The sequence below is a fragment of the Pogona vitticeps genome, chromosome 1 (assembly GCF_051106095.1).
Source record: "Pogona vitticeps strain Pit_001003342236 chromosome 1, PviZW2.1, whole genome shotgun sequence".
NCBI classification, from domain to species: Eukaryota; Metazoa; Chordata; class Lepidosauria; order Squamata; family Agamidae; genus Pogona; species Pogona vitticeps.
In genome coordinates, this window is record NC_135783.1 from 104,777,324 (window position 1) to 104,793,805 (window position 16,482).

Genomic DNA, 16,482 nt, shown 5'->3' on the forward strand with positions numbered 1-16,482 from the left:
TGCTCACCTCTACGTAGGACTGCTAAGGTTTGTTTCTTAAATTCTTGTCAACTGGGGCTTTAAGACAAATTGTGAAGCCCCACAAGATTTCTCATTCGAGAATAAGGCAAGTGGTGCAATTATCTCTCCTTTCCATAATTTGTGTGAACTGTTTTTGTCGATTACCTTGGAGAGGTACTGCACATCGACACATGCTGTAAATGTAGGGGTGACTGTGTGATTGTTGAGAATGATGCAAAAACACACACCCTCTTCCAGGGCTTCAGTTCTTAAAAATCTAGGAACTAAGCAGTAGCCATTAGCATTTTTAGAATTTGTGATATTTGCATTATTGTGTTGTTTACACAGTTTTGCTCAATTTGTGCAACAAAAAAATCTCAAGGTGAAAGGCAGTGGTCCCCAACCTTTTTTGGTCCACGGACCGGCTGGGGAAGGCGGGGCACCCCCATGCTCTTGTGCATGCACAAACAGCTGTGCGGCACTCACATGGGGGATGTGCTCGCTCATACGTATGCACAAAAAGCAGTGTGGTGCTTATCTGAGTGCACTTGTGCTCGTGCGCATGTGCAAATGGCAGTGTGGCACTTGCACGGGCATGCTGGAGCTCGCATGCAGGTGCAAATGGGCTGTGCGGGGGTGAGTGCATGTGGGTGGTTGCGCGGGAGGTCTGTCTCAGCGGCCTGGTCCGGCTCAGGCCATGGACTGGCACCGGGCCACAGACCGGGGGCTGGGGTCCTCAGGTGAAAGGCACAGTGAAATATTTCACCATCTCAAAATAAACCCACAGTACCTCATTTTCACATGTGAGTATGAGACAAGTGAGGATTTATGTCCCTGTTTGACAATCCTCCCAATATTTTTTTAAAAATTTGTTTTGTAGCCCATAACTGGGAACCACACAACACTGGGAGGGGGAGGGTCACTTGTAGTAAAGACTGTATATCCCTTCAGCAGCAACTTGTTTCCAGATTATCAGTTCTGTGTCTTTATTTATTTATTTATTTATTTATTTATTTATTTATTTATTTATTTATCTATCTATTTATTTATTTGATTTTTACCCCACCCCTCTAGACAACGTCTACTCAGGGCGGCTTACATGAATTAAAATAGATCAAGAAAACATATCTAAAATACAATTATTACAATTAATTCTAAACAACACATTTCCAAGATGGCAAGACTCAAGAAGAGGAGAAAAAAAATCTTCTGTTGGCTAACAGAAATGACCCCATGAAGCAGGAGCCATTAGTATTCTCACTTAGCATTGTACGTAAAATATATTTTGCAATAATGATTCTGCAGGACATATCCACCGTCTGTATTTTGACCAATGAAGCATATTTCTCAGGCAGCCAAGGTAAATTGTTTAGCAATATTGTTTTCTCCTCAAAGTCTTGTTGTTTGCATACTTGCAGTTTTTATCCATAAACACAGAATTTATGATGATTTAAAAATCTGTTTATTTGCAACATTGTTGCAGATGCTGTTTCTAATACTGCTATTATTTAATGAAAGATCTGGAATGGTTTCAGTGAAAAATGCAGCTCAGGAGTGGAGAAAGCAAGGGAAAAAGGAATAAACAATCCCTTTAGAAGTCTGTTTTATGAATCTGGAAAATAACAAGTAATCATTGCTTGTTATACTTTTTGACAGCTTAAGTATTAAAAAAAATCAATTACTATGAAACTAGTATCCAGATTAATGTTGAAAATAAACCTGCTTCTAAGGGTACCTGCTAAAAAATCATTGATTTTTTATTGTTGGAAGGAGGCTAGCTATATTTAATTTCTTTTATTGATTTCCCCCCCTCTTAAGCCCTATATTCAATGCATGTGAGATACAATGCAATTTCTTATAGGGAAGCAATGCTCAGTGGCAGACTTCTGAATTAATTTTACATGAGCGAGAACTGTGCTTAGTAATTTGCTGAGTATTTCAGAGCAAAGCTAGTAATTTTCCCCTTTATTATTTATAAATATCAAGAGGTCCAGAACTGAGCAGGCTGGTGTGGGTTCAAATGAGAGGACCCTGCAGTAATTTCTAATAGCATGACACATCAGGACCTCATGTCTTATTTCTCACGTACTTTGAATGTCAATGGCTCGAAGGAGAAAAGGAAATGTATAAGAAACTAGCGCATGATTCTTTTTGGATGTGGCAGTTCTGAAAAATGCCTTGAAATGCACACAGAGAGACAAATGGACACACAGACACCAATTAAGCATTTAACAGACTATTGTAATTAAAAACCCAAATACCTGAAGACAGTACTGCTCTTGGGGGGGGGAATGACATTAAATGATCTGCATCTAACAGCCGTTATGAGTGGAATGTTAATGATTCCTGTGTCAGCAAAATGAAAGCTGTGTCCTTGTGGTAAGGGAATTGCACAGCTTTTCCATCAAACAAATTTAAAATACATTAATGCCCTGCCAGAGGAGAAAAGAATGGAATGTCAACAGCACTCTGCCTAATAGTTTGGCTTCCTTAGTTTTGCTCATATTGTGTAGTGGATTATAAATAAACAGCTGCTCTCTCTCTCTCTCTCTCTCTGCTATTCTATGGAGGATGTTCTTTGTACAGCTAGCAGCCTGGTATGGCTGTAGAAATCAGGCAGCGGGCTCTTCAGCAGTTAACCACTAATACAACGTTGCTGAAATGGGATGCCAGGAAGCAGCAGAGCAAAATTTGACACCTGAAGGTACTCTATGTTTGGAGCCAATTTACTCCAGAAAGCAAAGCATCATAGTCCATCTCGGTCAAACTGAAGCAAGCTGTTCCACCTCTGACGAGATTCTAGAGTTTAATAAAGATGTCACAGCTATACCTGGAATGGCCTGATTCCTTCTGAGCTGTGATCTAATTGTTGAACCGGTTTGAAATGGAGCAGTGGGTGGCAGTGTGACTCTGCTGCTTCCCAAAATGGCAGGGAAATCATCTCAGACAGAAACAGAGGAATTGGTGGAACAAAAATTTTAAAAGGTTTCATTAGTATGAGGAGCTTTTTCTGGCATCCAAATATATTAATCAAATAGAGAGGGCTTATGTCCCGTTCTACTTTCCCTGGGTTGGAATGGCTGCAGGTAAAGATTTGTGATGCATAAAAAACAACAGAAGAGTTTGGGTTTAAATATACACACATACAACAAAAATCTAAGCTAGGCAACAAACATATTAACAATATGTATCAGGAATAATGGGCAGGACATTACCCCTCATCACTGTGATGTATTTGTAGCTAATTTATTAAGATGTTTTACAGTACAGTCTTAAAGAAAGTTTACATACTAGTAAGACCCAAGAAAACCAGTGAGAATTAAAATTCTAGATGTGTTCACTTAGCAACAAATCCCACTGATTTCATAGGGACATGATGCCAGATGAGTGTGAGGAGGTGAGAAGTCCACTTTCTAGAAATTTGCCTTTTTAACAACATGGCATTTAATTTAATTAATTAATTTATTTAAAATATGTCTGTCCCACCTTTCTCCCCAAAAGGACCGGGGGTGGCTTACAGATTACAGATGGTGCTATCTAAAATAAGAAAGCTACTGAGGATGTCATAGCTATTACATGCTTCAGAAAAAAAAACTGGAAGATGACCGAGGAGGGAAGAAATGAGAATATCAGTATACATTAAAGATGGGGAGACAACAGAGAGAAGGAAGGGGGAGTACTCACATTGCCCTAGTTTTCTTCATCGCTATTCCACTATGTACTGTACATAGTTTTCAAAGTTTGTTGTTAATGTAAAGCCCTTGGGGCACTGTTCTCCATTTGCAACAAAAAGAAATTGATGAAGAAATGAAGCATTTCTTTTTTATTATTATTTAAAGCTAGCTGGGTTTCCAGAAAACTTTTAGAGTTTGATTTGGCTGGAAAACTAGGCATATTTGACATGTGGTTAAACTTATTTTCTTTTCTTTTCTTTCTGGAACTTAATCAGTCAAAGAAATTTCATGGGCAAATCTCTGTCAGTTTGATTGAAGATAAACCACATTGAACTTAATGGAACTCCCATGTCTAGAACTATGCTTGAATTTACATAGATTCTGCAGGCATCTTTTTTTATACTAGCCTCACTTGCCATATTTTTCAGTTTATAAGAAAACCCGAGGTATAAGACGACCCCCTCTTTTTCAACCCCAAATTTTAAAAAGTAGGGATCAAATGGCTCCCTTTTTGCTAAGCCCTGTGCCTTGACAAAAGGCAAGTGACTGCTGCTTTTCCTTGCCTTTTGAGAATGCACGGAGCTTAGCAAAAAGGAAGGGAGCAATGCCTCCCTTTCCTTTTTGCTAAAGCCCCGCGCCCCTCGCCTTTTGACAAGGCATGGAACTTAGCAAAAAGGAAGGGAGAAATTCCTCCCCTTCCTTTTTGCTAAGCCCTGTGCCTTCACAAAAGGCAGTGGTAAAGAGCTGCCTTCCATGTATAAAACAACCCTCATTTTTTTCTCAAATTATTTAAGGAAAAAATGTTATTTTATACATGGAAAAATACTTTATTATAGTAGTAGAATGAACATAGGATTGCAGCCTTAAATACTTTTTGGAAATATTTAATTAAATGCAGTGTCCACCCAAATCAAGCTTGTCAACAAAGTATTTACTAAACCTAAACATTTCCTATAATGTAAACAAATAGCCACAGGGCAAACTATCCACTGAGTAATAGTGCTGTAATTACACACAGAGAGCCTTCTCTGTCTCTGATAAATCAGTCATGTACTAGCATTAAGTGCATAGGTCGTTCTAAATAATCATATGAAGTTATTTTAATTGGAAGTTTGAATAATAAGAATGGCCCGTTCATTATAAAAATTATAAAAAAGCAACTCTGCAGGGAAAATTAATGGTTCAAATTACACACATTTTATATTGCTGTAAATCACAAGTGTTTAATAGAATATAAATACAAAATGAGTTGCTTTGCCAGAAGAACACTGAGTATTTTCTTGTATTTTTGTGTTTTCATATGAGAAGTCCATCTCGACCATTGGAGGTACGCAGTGTGATGTCATAATGACATTTTACTCACATGGCAGGCAGATCTTCAAGACTATTACAAAAGGAACTATTCAGTTTTTTTTTCTTACAATGCAATACAACCATGCATGTACCTTTTTCCTTTAATAGCCAGGATCTTTTTTCCCCCCTTTCTATCATGTCTCAGGCTATTACAGTAATAGTTACACCTGTCCTTCTTTATATTTTTTCTCCTGAATCTAAGTCATTTTGTTCTGTTTTACCAGCAACCTCTTTTTGGTATGTATTTTTGTCTTGTATGTTTAGTAAACTTTATGTTACATTTTTTTACATACACGCTCTCAATTTTCTTTCAATAAGCCGTGCATAGCAAATGGGTGGTTTTTAAGTTTGATAATTTTATAGTAGATGTATATTGGGTTACTTCTTTATATATATTGTTTGTTTGCCAACTTCTTTTTTGTTCATCTTCGCTGCTCACTGAGTATCCTACATGGCTGTGGATACTCTGGTGGTCCTTTCTTTTTGAGCCAACCATTCCCAGCATTTATCTAGAAATATCTTTAACAGCAAATAATCCAACAGGAACTTCTCTTGGTCTCACAGTAAAATTCCTCAGGGACCAGCACCTTACATTTGGATGATGTTTTCTATTCTGTAATTTATTTTCTCTTATCTTACCAGGATTATTGTTCACATTAAAAGCACATCCAGGAGCCTCTTACCACATGAAACCCCTTATACACTGAAAGCATTTTTCCTTCTCCATATAATGGGGTCTACACTAATTTCACTGAGGTTTCTCTGAATTTGTCCAGTGTTTTTCCTTTGACTTTTACCTGCCTTTTAAAACCTATTAATGGCTAGGGGTTTTGAACTGTTCCCTTCTACTGGGGGTGGAATTCAGGTAGTAAGATTCTTCCAGTCAGCAGCTGTAGTGCTAAACCACTACTAAACGAAAGAAAAATCCAGGAGAGAAGGTCACTTTTAAATGGTTTATTTGAAGAGCTGTTTTGAAAGAGATGCTGATTTCACAGGGGAGAAAAGTGGATTTGCAGTGGATGCCTTTTGTGGGATTTTCCCAATGTGAATCTTTTAGTTTTAGCAATAATCTGACACCATAACATTCACACAAGGAAGAGGGGGGAAGCCACAATCATTTTAAAAGGATTTGAGTTTTTTAAAAAACAGAATTCATAAAGAAATGACAAGACAGGGGTGTGGATTTTAAAAATAACTTTGGATACAAAACTCATTAAATGCAGCAAGCAGCAGAAAGGAGGATGCGATTTTTTTGTTGTTGTTGCTGATTCTGCTGCACTAGAGGGGGGAATTGGTGAGAGTTCTTCATATTACTGACCTTTTTGGACTCCACAAATGAACTGAAAGCTTTATCAGTTCTCTCTCTATAAACATTTTAAAGCAATGTGGCAGGGCTATGAATGAATGGGCACCAGATCCTAGGAAGGCACTGTAAAACACTGGTTGAAATCCTGCTGCTTAGGTATGGAAGTGGAGGACAAACAACATAAGACTCAGTGGCTTCTTGCTGGCGATTAATGAGTCACCACTGAGATTCTTGGGCACACATGCCCATTGGTTTGACATGCACTCAAGAATTCCACTGGGGACTTGTCAATTGCTCACTAGAAGGCACTGAATTATATTGTTTGCTTTCCACATCCATTGCTAAGGAATTTGGCCATGACATTATTAAATGTAAATGCCTAAACCAAAATATGTAAATGTCTCATTGTCCTTTATCCCTAGGAATAAAGTTTTTTTATTTCAAATATATACAATACTACATATGGCTGTTGGAAACAGAATAATGGATGTGTTTTTCTCATGTCTCACAGAATCTTGTTTTTCCAAGCTTATTAGGTACTACAACAGGACTATAAATGTTAAACAAAAAAACCACTGTATTATGAAAAAGACATGCTAAACCTTATTTATATACATGATGCTTTCCAGATATACATAACTATGCACCAAACAATATATTGCAGAGAACCTGTCACTAGATTTGAAATTATGTTAGTGTTCCAGTTAAGATTTACGCACATTGTTTCAGAAAAATTGAAACAGGTTAAACAAAGCCTGTGTTTAGCTCCTGACAAAGAAAGCAAACTTATTTTCAAAATGCAGATGAGAAAAGCTGCTGCTGTGACCATCATATGCTTTCAGTTGTTAATGAATGATCTCTTTTAATGATTATCTGTAATGTATAGTTCAGCCCCGTAGTTTCTGCTCTCACTAGTCAGCATGACCATTGGTGATGGTAGTTGGGGATGACTGGTGATTAAGGGTATGGCTACATCAGCAGCCGAAAGCAAGCTAGTGTGGGTCACTTGGGAACAGTCAGGTTGATTAGAAAAATCTAATCAAACCTGATCTTTCACACATAAATAGCTCCTGTGAATATTGTGATGTTGCTTAATAAGCGAGCCACTTCAGAATATTGGCAAGTTAATCACTTCCCTTGCTCAACAGAGGGCAGATGAAGCGGAAAAAAGTATTTTGACTGTATATTGACTGTTGCTGATGCACTGCATGCATTATTTAATATATATGCCTTTTCTTAAAGGACTGGTTGAGAAACTGCCACTGCTGTGAATTTGACTGCAGGTAGTTTCTCAACTAGTCCTTTAAGGCAAGGTGATTTAAATATATATATATATTTATGGATGTGTTTTATCACAAAATCAGTTGGACCAACCTCTCCTGCAGTGGATGCAACAGTGGGTTAAACCGGCTGTGTAGTCAACCTCTTGGCTTGACAAATCTGTAGGGCACTACTCGTTGAAGTGTTCTGTTGAATCCAACCTTCTCCTTTAGAGACAACACATTCTGTCGATAATTAATATATTTCAGCAGTTCAAATACTGGAAAATGGCTAAGCTTAGGTACATAAATTAAAAGAGTGATTGAGTAATCTCTGGCAAATGAGAGAAACTGACTTATATCTGGGAGTGCATGGTAGAGTGTCTAAATTTTACATTCATTGTTTCTTCTGAATTGTGATTAAACATTACAAGATATTGGAACATAAACTGTGCCCTTATATTTAAATAATTTTAAACACTTACTAGGGCTTCCTTCCTTCTTTGCCTGATCAAAAGGTTTATTATCTTCTGATATTAATGTGTATCATTTTTTAATGAAAATGAATGCATGATTTAAAAAAAATAAAGAATGCTAGAGATCTTCCAAGAGAGATTATACAGAACTGTTAAAGCATGGATAATCTTCCAAGCTATCGGCTTTTGTAAGTCAGTGTGTCTTCAAGTTTTTAAAAATCTTTTTGTTTCTGAAACTTTAGATGGAAAGTTCATTCTAAGTGACATATCTTAAAAGGAGAGGAATGCCACAAATTGGTTGTATAGACTCTATTCTGATAATTTTTGTCACCCCACTATAATTTCAAGTACTGTGACAAAACTGTAAGGAAGGAAAAATATATCTTGTTTAAATCTAATTGTTGTTATTGGCTTACAGAACAATGCCACACATGTGCATTCCTAAACACACTTTTTGGGTTCAATGAGGCTTATTTTCAGGCAAGAGTACATACAATTGCAGTCTTAATCACTTTTACAGTGATGTAAGAGGAAAAATAGAAGCTATGTAAGCAATTGCAATTTAATGTAATCTTAATTATTCTTGCTAGGCAAAAAATGTAAGTGGCACCTGGAAAGCAAAATTGATAGAAAAAATATGGATGAATCTTCGACTATCTGTTCTGTTGCATATCGCTTGTCTGTGGAGAAACTGGAAAAAAGTGATAATAATAATTCAGATGCTCTGTGGGAAGAAAGTAATGCATCATGCAACCAAATATATTATCATTAGATTCTTCTGTTAAAGTGAGTTCAGTCTGTAGTTAGTACTATTAAGTGTTATAAGGCAAATTTCCTGATTGTCTGCCATATTTAATAACTGATCAGCATGGAGCTAATATTTAGAAGAATTTTTTCATAAGCAGAAAAATAATAACAAGATTCTGGAATGAAATGTGGCCTTTCTGGAACTAAAATTTGTGGTCAGTGCACACCCCAGGAGATCCTACAGAAAATATTAACTAATATTTTACAAAGTTTTTGAAGGAACTAACAATTTTCTACTAATTATACCTCATTTTTTGTATAGTCCCTGATCACTTACTTCAAAAAATAAAATAGGAAAGGTGATGTGGTTCCATGGATAGGTTTCTGTCACCATAGCATTCATGGCATTGTGGGATATGTTTCCTAATTTAGTAAAGCATTCCAGAGTTTTATTGTCCCCCTTAATCCGAAGCTCCCACGAGTGTAAGTGGAGTCATTCAGTTTTTGCACACTTGTTTATGTATTAAGAAAAAAAATAGTGTCATTGATGTTGTTTTCTCTTGCGTTTTCAGACACCACCCTAGGGTTAACAAGTGGCGTTGCTTGTCCTGCTAGTGTGTAGTAAATATCTTTAAAATATTTTATTGACAAGGTATTACTGCTCTGAAATCTCAAGTATCAAGAGGAGGAAGGCCGGTTCATTATTCAGTCATAGCAGCTTACCTTTGCTTTCAAAGCGTCATTCTTTCCTTCTTCAAACAAATATCACCACTACATAGCTGTGAACAATGAAAACAATGGTTACGTTTCCTGTATAAAGCAAAGCCCTGAATAAAGTATAGCCCTAGATACACACACAGACCACTTGGAAAAAAAAAGAAAGAAAGAAAAGAAAAGAAAAGAAAAGAAAAGGCCAGAAGTAACTTTGCCAAGACGTGGGCACTGGAATCATTTTACAGTATTTCATTTAATCATTAGATTCATGGGAAGTTTCCTATCTATTCTCCCTTTCAGGTTCTGAGGCCCCCTAGGGTTCCCTTTTGTCTTGGGGAAAACTTTGGGGAGCATTGGGATGTGGGGGCGAGGAAGCCTTTAAAAGTGAAAAATCACCAGTAGCTCACTGCCACTAGAATTGGTAGGATTGGTACTTCAGGTGCTGATCTGGTGGTGATTTGTTTACTGGTAAATGCACCCTTTCCCCCATCCCAAGCTTTCTGAAGATTTCTGCAGTCTAAAAATGAGCACTAGAGAGCCCTGGAATCTGAAAGGGCAGAGAGATGGATAGATAATGTTTCAAGAGTTTCAATTAAAAGTTTCCAGCAACTGGCCCATGTTAAGTCCCCATAAAATTATGTCAACAGGATTTTTGCCCATTAAATACTACAAATAAATCCCTAGATAAATAAGCAACCAGCCAAGCAAGATGTTGTGTGAAACAAAAAACGAGATTCTTAGAATATCTTGAAAAAAATTTTGGATACAATTTGGGAGTGACACAGACTTTGACTTAAAGTTCACCTCCAAACATTTCAGGTTGACTAGTGTGTTTATAAAATATAGATTCTGTGGCGGGACTATCAGTGACAACATTATATTCTATTGTGCATTGTCTTATTTTGAGGATGATATTCTCTGAAAATTTCAGAATAAGAACTTAATTTGTATCTACCCTGTTTCCCCTAAAATAAGACCTAACCTGAAATAAGCCCTAGTATGATTTTTCTGGATGCTCATAATATAAGCCCCACCACAAAAATAAACCCCAGTTAAGTGAAACCCCACCCTCCTCCATTGTGCAGCAACCAGAAGATGACATGACTATATCTGAATGAATGTAGATTGTTGTACATGAAAAAAATAAAACATTCCCTGAAAATAAGCCCTAATGCATTTTTTGAGCAAAAATTAATATAAGACCTGTCTTATTTTTGCGGAAAGGGTATCTATCTATCTATCCATCTATCTATCCATCTATCCATCTATCTCGGTTATAGATAGATGTCTCATAGATGTGTTATAGATAGATGGCACATGGGACGTGGTGGTGCTGCGGGTTAAACCGCAGAAACCTCTATGCTGCAAGGTCAGAAGACCGGCAGTCGTAAAATCGAATCCATGCGACAAAGTGAGCTCCTGTTGCTTGTCCCAGCTCCTGCCAAGTAAGCAGTTTGAAAGCATGTAAAAAACATGAGTAGATAAATAGGTACCACCACGGTGGGAAGGTAATGGTGTTCTGTGTCTAGTCGTGCTAGCCATGTGACCATGGAAACTGTCTTTGGACAAACGCTGGCTCTATGGCTTGGAAACAGGGATGAGCATCACCCCCTAGAGTTGGACACAACTGGAGTACATGTCAAGGAGAACATTTACCTTTACGTATATGACACATATACATCTCTCTCTCTCTCTCTCTCTCTCTCTCTCTCTCTCTCTCTCTCTCTCTCACACACACACACACACACACACACACACACACACACACACACACACACACACACACACACAGACAGACAGACAGACAAACACAAACTTTTTTAAAATAAGTGTACAAAAGAAAACACCTAAAACAAACCATGTATAGCTGTGTGAACAAGCAGAGGGCCATTTCTGACATATAGACATAGATAGAAAGAGCAAGAGATTGAGTTGTGCTAATTTTAGCTGTGACTTCTTTATGCTGTCTAGTGTATCATTATCTCCCGCCAACAGTGCAGTACTATCCTGCAAGATACCGGTGCTCTGCATCTTCCTATAAGTATCTCTTAAAGAGGGATTAACTGGTATTTGGATAAGAAATTCCCTCAGGATAGTACAGAAAAGTAACGGTTTCTCTATAGTCAATGGGAGTTCCAAATCATTGCTTAGGGCAATGGAGTGCAAAGCCAAGCAGTGGGCGGGGGGAAGGCCATATATTTAATTCTCTTTTCAATCCTGAGATGTAGATGCAGATATACAGAGTTACATGTATGAGCAGCATTTCTGTGTTCTGACATATGTGCTAATTACACAAGTGTTTAATTTATGGCAAAAATAAATAAAAAATGTTTACACTTTAAAAGTGGGAAGGAGATTGCATCTGAGGCGGGATAGAAGAATAAGATTCAAAGACCTCTTCTGGATATATTAATGATTAAGTCTACAATCCTATAGCCACTTATCTGAAAGAAAGCTCCATTAAACTTAATCAGTTGTACTTGTTCGTGGACACTATGTTTGGAATGTTGAGGAAACTGTTTGGAATATTGGCAGAAAGGGAGTTAAATGTATATTTGCTCTCCTGTGCACAAGAGAGGAACTGCGAGCCGGTGAAAACTTAGAGCTGCAGAAAAGGGAGCACGTTAGTGACATGCAGAGAACGTCCTCACTCTACAGCCTCCAGCTTCACTTCCCATACTGTTCCAAAGAGGTTCCTTTGATTCTCCATAGTAGTTCAAGATAGGGATACATGAGGCATAAAGGAGGGAGAAATCCATCCTCACTTGCCCTGCCCTCAGCAGTGGTAGAACTCTTATTTATTTAGAACTCTGCTGAGCATCTGGGATCCTACATGAAATACTGGTTTAATGGTTGCAGCATCTTTCATATCACATAGCAAAGTAATCAGTCAAACAGTCATCCTTACTTTTTCACCATTGTCCTGGACACCTGCTGAAGAAGCGATGCTTGAGATTTCTTTGTTATGATGTGGGAACAGTAGAAAAGTCTACCAAAGCAGGACCCTGGCAGTGGTGTCCCCAACAGTATGGCTTTTAAGGCAGGCAGGCAGGCAGGCAGGCAGGCAGGCAGGCAGGCAGGCAGGAAGAAAGGAAGAAAGGAAGAAAGGAAGAAAGGAAGAAAGGAAGAAAGGAAGAACAAAAGGAAGGAAAGGAAGGAAAGGAAGGAAAGAAAGAAAGAGAAAGGAAGGAAGGAAGGAAGAGAAAGAAAGAAAGAAAGAAAGAAAGAAAGAAAGAAAGAAAGAAAGAAAGAAAGAAAGAAAGAAAGAAAGAAAGAAAGAAAGAAAGAAAAAGCCACTCAAAATGAATGGGGTACAGTGTATTTTAATCCAGTACGTCATCCAGCAGGCTGTGATGTTGTCTTTACTAAAAAATATTAGCTGGCTTGTTCACCTGCATATTTATTGCTACATTTGTATGTACAGTACATGTTTTCTTGAACATACATGAAATGACCTGTTTTATTTCTGAAACCTAACGAAGAAAAATAAAATAACATGTGGTAGAGCTCCCACTCTTTTACAGCATGCAAACAGTAGTGCTTAAAGACTTTGGTTAGAGGCATTCCATTGTGGAATATCAAAGAAACAGAGCATGTGCATGTCGACTTGAAATGGGAGAGGACTGGGGCAGGGAGGGAGGATGAGAAGCAGGAATGCAATTTTTTCCCAGGTCTGTACATTTCTTTTTTTATTAAGACATCACATCTTGGAACTCCTAATCAAGGCAATGTAAAGAGGCTTGAAATCATTTTATCCTCCTAAGCCGAGGCAGCCTGTTCAATTATCATCATAAAAGGAAATGGCTTTTGTTCTGCAGTTCTATGCAATTGGTTTTCAATAATTACCTTTATGTCTCTTTTCACCATCGGGTTTACAGAAAAGATCATAGTGCATGTACAGTTTACATTTTTGTATTTTTTTTTAAAGCTTAGTACCATTACGACTGCCAGTAACTCTTTAGCTCTGTGTTCGCTGCATATGTTATAGCTTTTGTGAACACCCTTTGCCTCTGACGGATGCGGTCAGCGGTTCATCACATTTGCACCTCAGAGGCAATTGTTGCCCATTCATGTGTGAAAGTAGTAAAGTCTATTTAGATTAAATTGCTCGGGATCATCATAGATTGGTAAGGGACAAATCACAACACTTCTGAGGTGGGGGGGGGAACGATGGTTGTTGCTTTTCAAGTGCCACAAAAAGAATTCAAAAATTAATCATTTTCAGGCTTAAATAAAAATGTGATAACTATCGAGGATCTAGCTCCCCTTCCAAAAAAAAATCTCTGGGGAAAAGAACCTGGGATCATTTTCCATAGAAAAGCTTTAAAAATTGAAATAATAAAATGGAAGGTTGTATTTGCATCACACATATTTGGTAGAGAGAGAAAAAAATATTTAAGGACCAGTAACAGTCCTTCTAAACTCTATTTGGGCTCTTAAGCAGAAATAATTGTTTCAAAAATCCATATTAGTTAAACTTGCACCTTTGAAAATGTTCGTTTTCAAAGATATTTTGTATTTGTAATGATTATTGGAAAACTAAAAGACTGACGCCTGCGTTTTGAAAGATTAAATATAATCTGTTAAATGAAGTCCTTGCATGTCTTCTTCAAGTATCTGAGACTTTCTATACATCCTTAAAAAAGCAATAGAAGGCTATAAATAAATACCTTTTTTACACAATCAATACTAATGTTTAATTATGGACTATTCTTCGAAAAATTATTCCACACTGGAGGGGGGAATCTTTTTAAATTGATGAGGTCTCTTTTTAAAATTCTTCTTGACTTCATTGTACAGTAAACAAAATAAAATGTAGCATCCATCAGGCGCTTCTAATAATGCTGGATGACAAACATGGTATCATTTTAATTCAAATATTGCTGAAATACAGGTTTTTTTAAAAATACAGGTTAGTGCTGTAATGCAAAAAAAGCCATATGGTGCTTAAATAAAATATAGCTATAAACATTTTGGAAAATGTTAACTATTTTTATAGATATGGTTTAGATATTAAAGGCCAAAACAGAGGAAATGTTACAGTCAAATGTAAAGTTGAATACCACCATAGCAAGATTGCCACATTAGGTTCTTGCTTAATCGTGTAAATATAGCAGAATAAGAATGACAGCTGGGTTTAAAGTCAGAGAATGATTTAGCGTTGTAGAATTATACTTAGTGACAGGAATGGGACAGATTTTTTTAAATGCAAAATTATCTGTATAGACCAGATTATTTTTCTAAAGGGAAAAATAAGGTCTGAACTCACACTTGGATCTATTTAAAATTTATGCATTAATGGCTTTAATCTGGAATGTATACCGTACTTTCTCCCTCTGAACAGAGATGAACGAAATGATCGGTAACGTTCATTAATACATATGAATTTCTTAATCCATAAATTAATATATTTATAAACTGACATATGACAATTCAACAGGAAAGTATAAAGACATAGGTACAACAAGAAAGGGACTGAATCAAAAACAAGAGACTCAACAAGGTGATTGTATGGTTTGGGGGACATGATCCCAAAGACCCTTGGCTAGACCAAATCTCCCTATTTTTTTTTAAATTCAGCCCTCAGCTCTTTCAGAACTTTCCAGCTACAACCAAAACACAGTATACCCATCAGCATTGCTTTTTGCAAGGAGGGATAAATATTCACTTCCCTCTTCTGTACACCTGGAAATCTTCCTTCTACTTGCCACATCGTTTATTTATTAGTTTTGCCTTTCTACGTGACTATCATTGGTCTTAGTCACACACACACACACCCAAAATCGTAAGGTTCCATGAGCAGTACAACTTTCAGTCCTATGAGATCACAGATTCCACATGGCCCAGCAGTGTAAATTTAGGAGAAATACTCATCATTTTGATATACAATTATCTCAGTCACGACTTGTGCACAGTATCTACAGGTTCCAACAGCAGGCTAAGTCCACTGTCTTAATGAGGATTCCACTGAGTTAATTTCTGCTTTAGGTTAAGTAGCATTTATAGCAAGAGCCACTTTTCAACAACAGTTCTCTCTCTTTTCTACTCACACCATGTTAAAAGTTCAATAGCTTCTCAGAAAAAAAATAAAATCTATATTTGGGATGCAATATGTATGTACTGATACAAGTTACCGTAATACTGAGTCTATCGCAGCACTTTACCTCACGAACCTCATAGGGAGGTTGGAATGTGGAAGGAGACAGAATGGATAAGGAACAAGATGACCCTGCATTGAGCGTTGAACAGGAGATTGAACTTGATGGCCTTATAGGCCCCTTCCAACTCAATTATTCTATGATTCTATGACCCAAGATATTTTAGTTCCTGAGGCAGAATAGCAAATGGTGCTCCCCCAACCACCTGGCTGAATGAACACAGTACTCAGAGGCAGCACATGGGGCACCAAACTCCACAACATCTCTCCCCATACACAGAAGTAAGAAGGCAGTAATGGCAAAATGAATAGAAGAATATGCCGCCCATTCAAGAAACCAAAATATGGAACCGGAGGTAGCCACTCTAGTCAGATTAATGGGACAGCCAATTCTGAACAGAAGTGCATCTTAAAGCATGTTACATAATTATTTTTAGGCCAGAATCCTATTGGCCTTGTTGGTTGTGGAAGACCATTAGGGCAAATATTCCCTCTCTCCCGTGAGCTGTCTTTCAAACGACCAGTCAAAAAGTGCTACATTGGACACTTGACCAGCTATGCAACCAATTGCTCCAAATAAGAAAAACTGCCATGTGGTTGCCTTTACATGTGCAGCTTGTTTAATATGAGTCTGTTCTTGATCTTTTATTTCAACTGCTGCATTAAGGGCATAACATCAGCAGAACATTAATGTCAGCAGTGAAATGGTCCATTGAAATATTAATACGTAGAACATAGTCGTGTCTCAGTGTGATGAAAATCACACAAAAAGCAAACCAGGGGAAGGTGCTGTCTG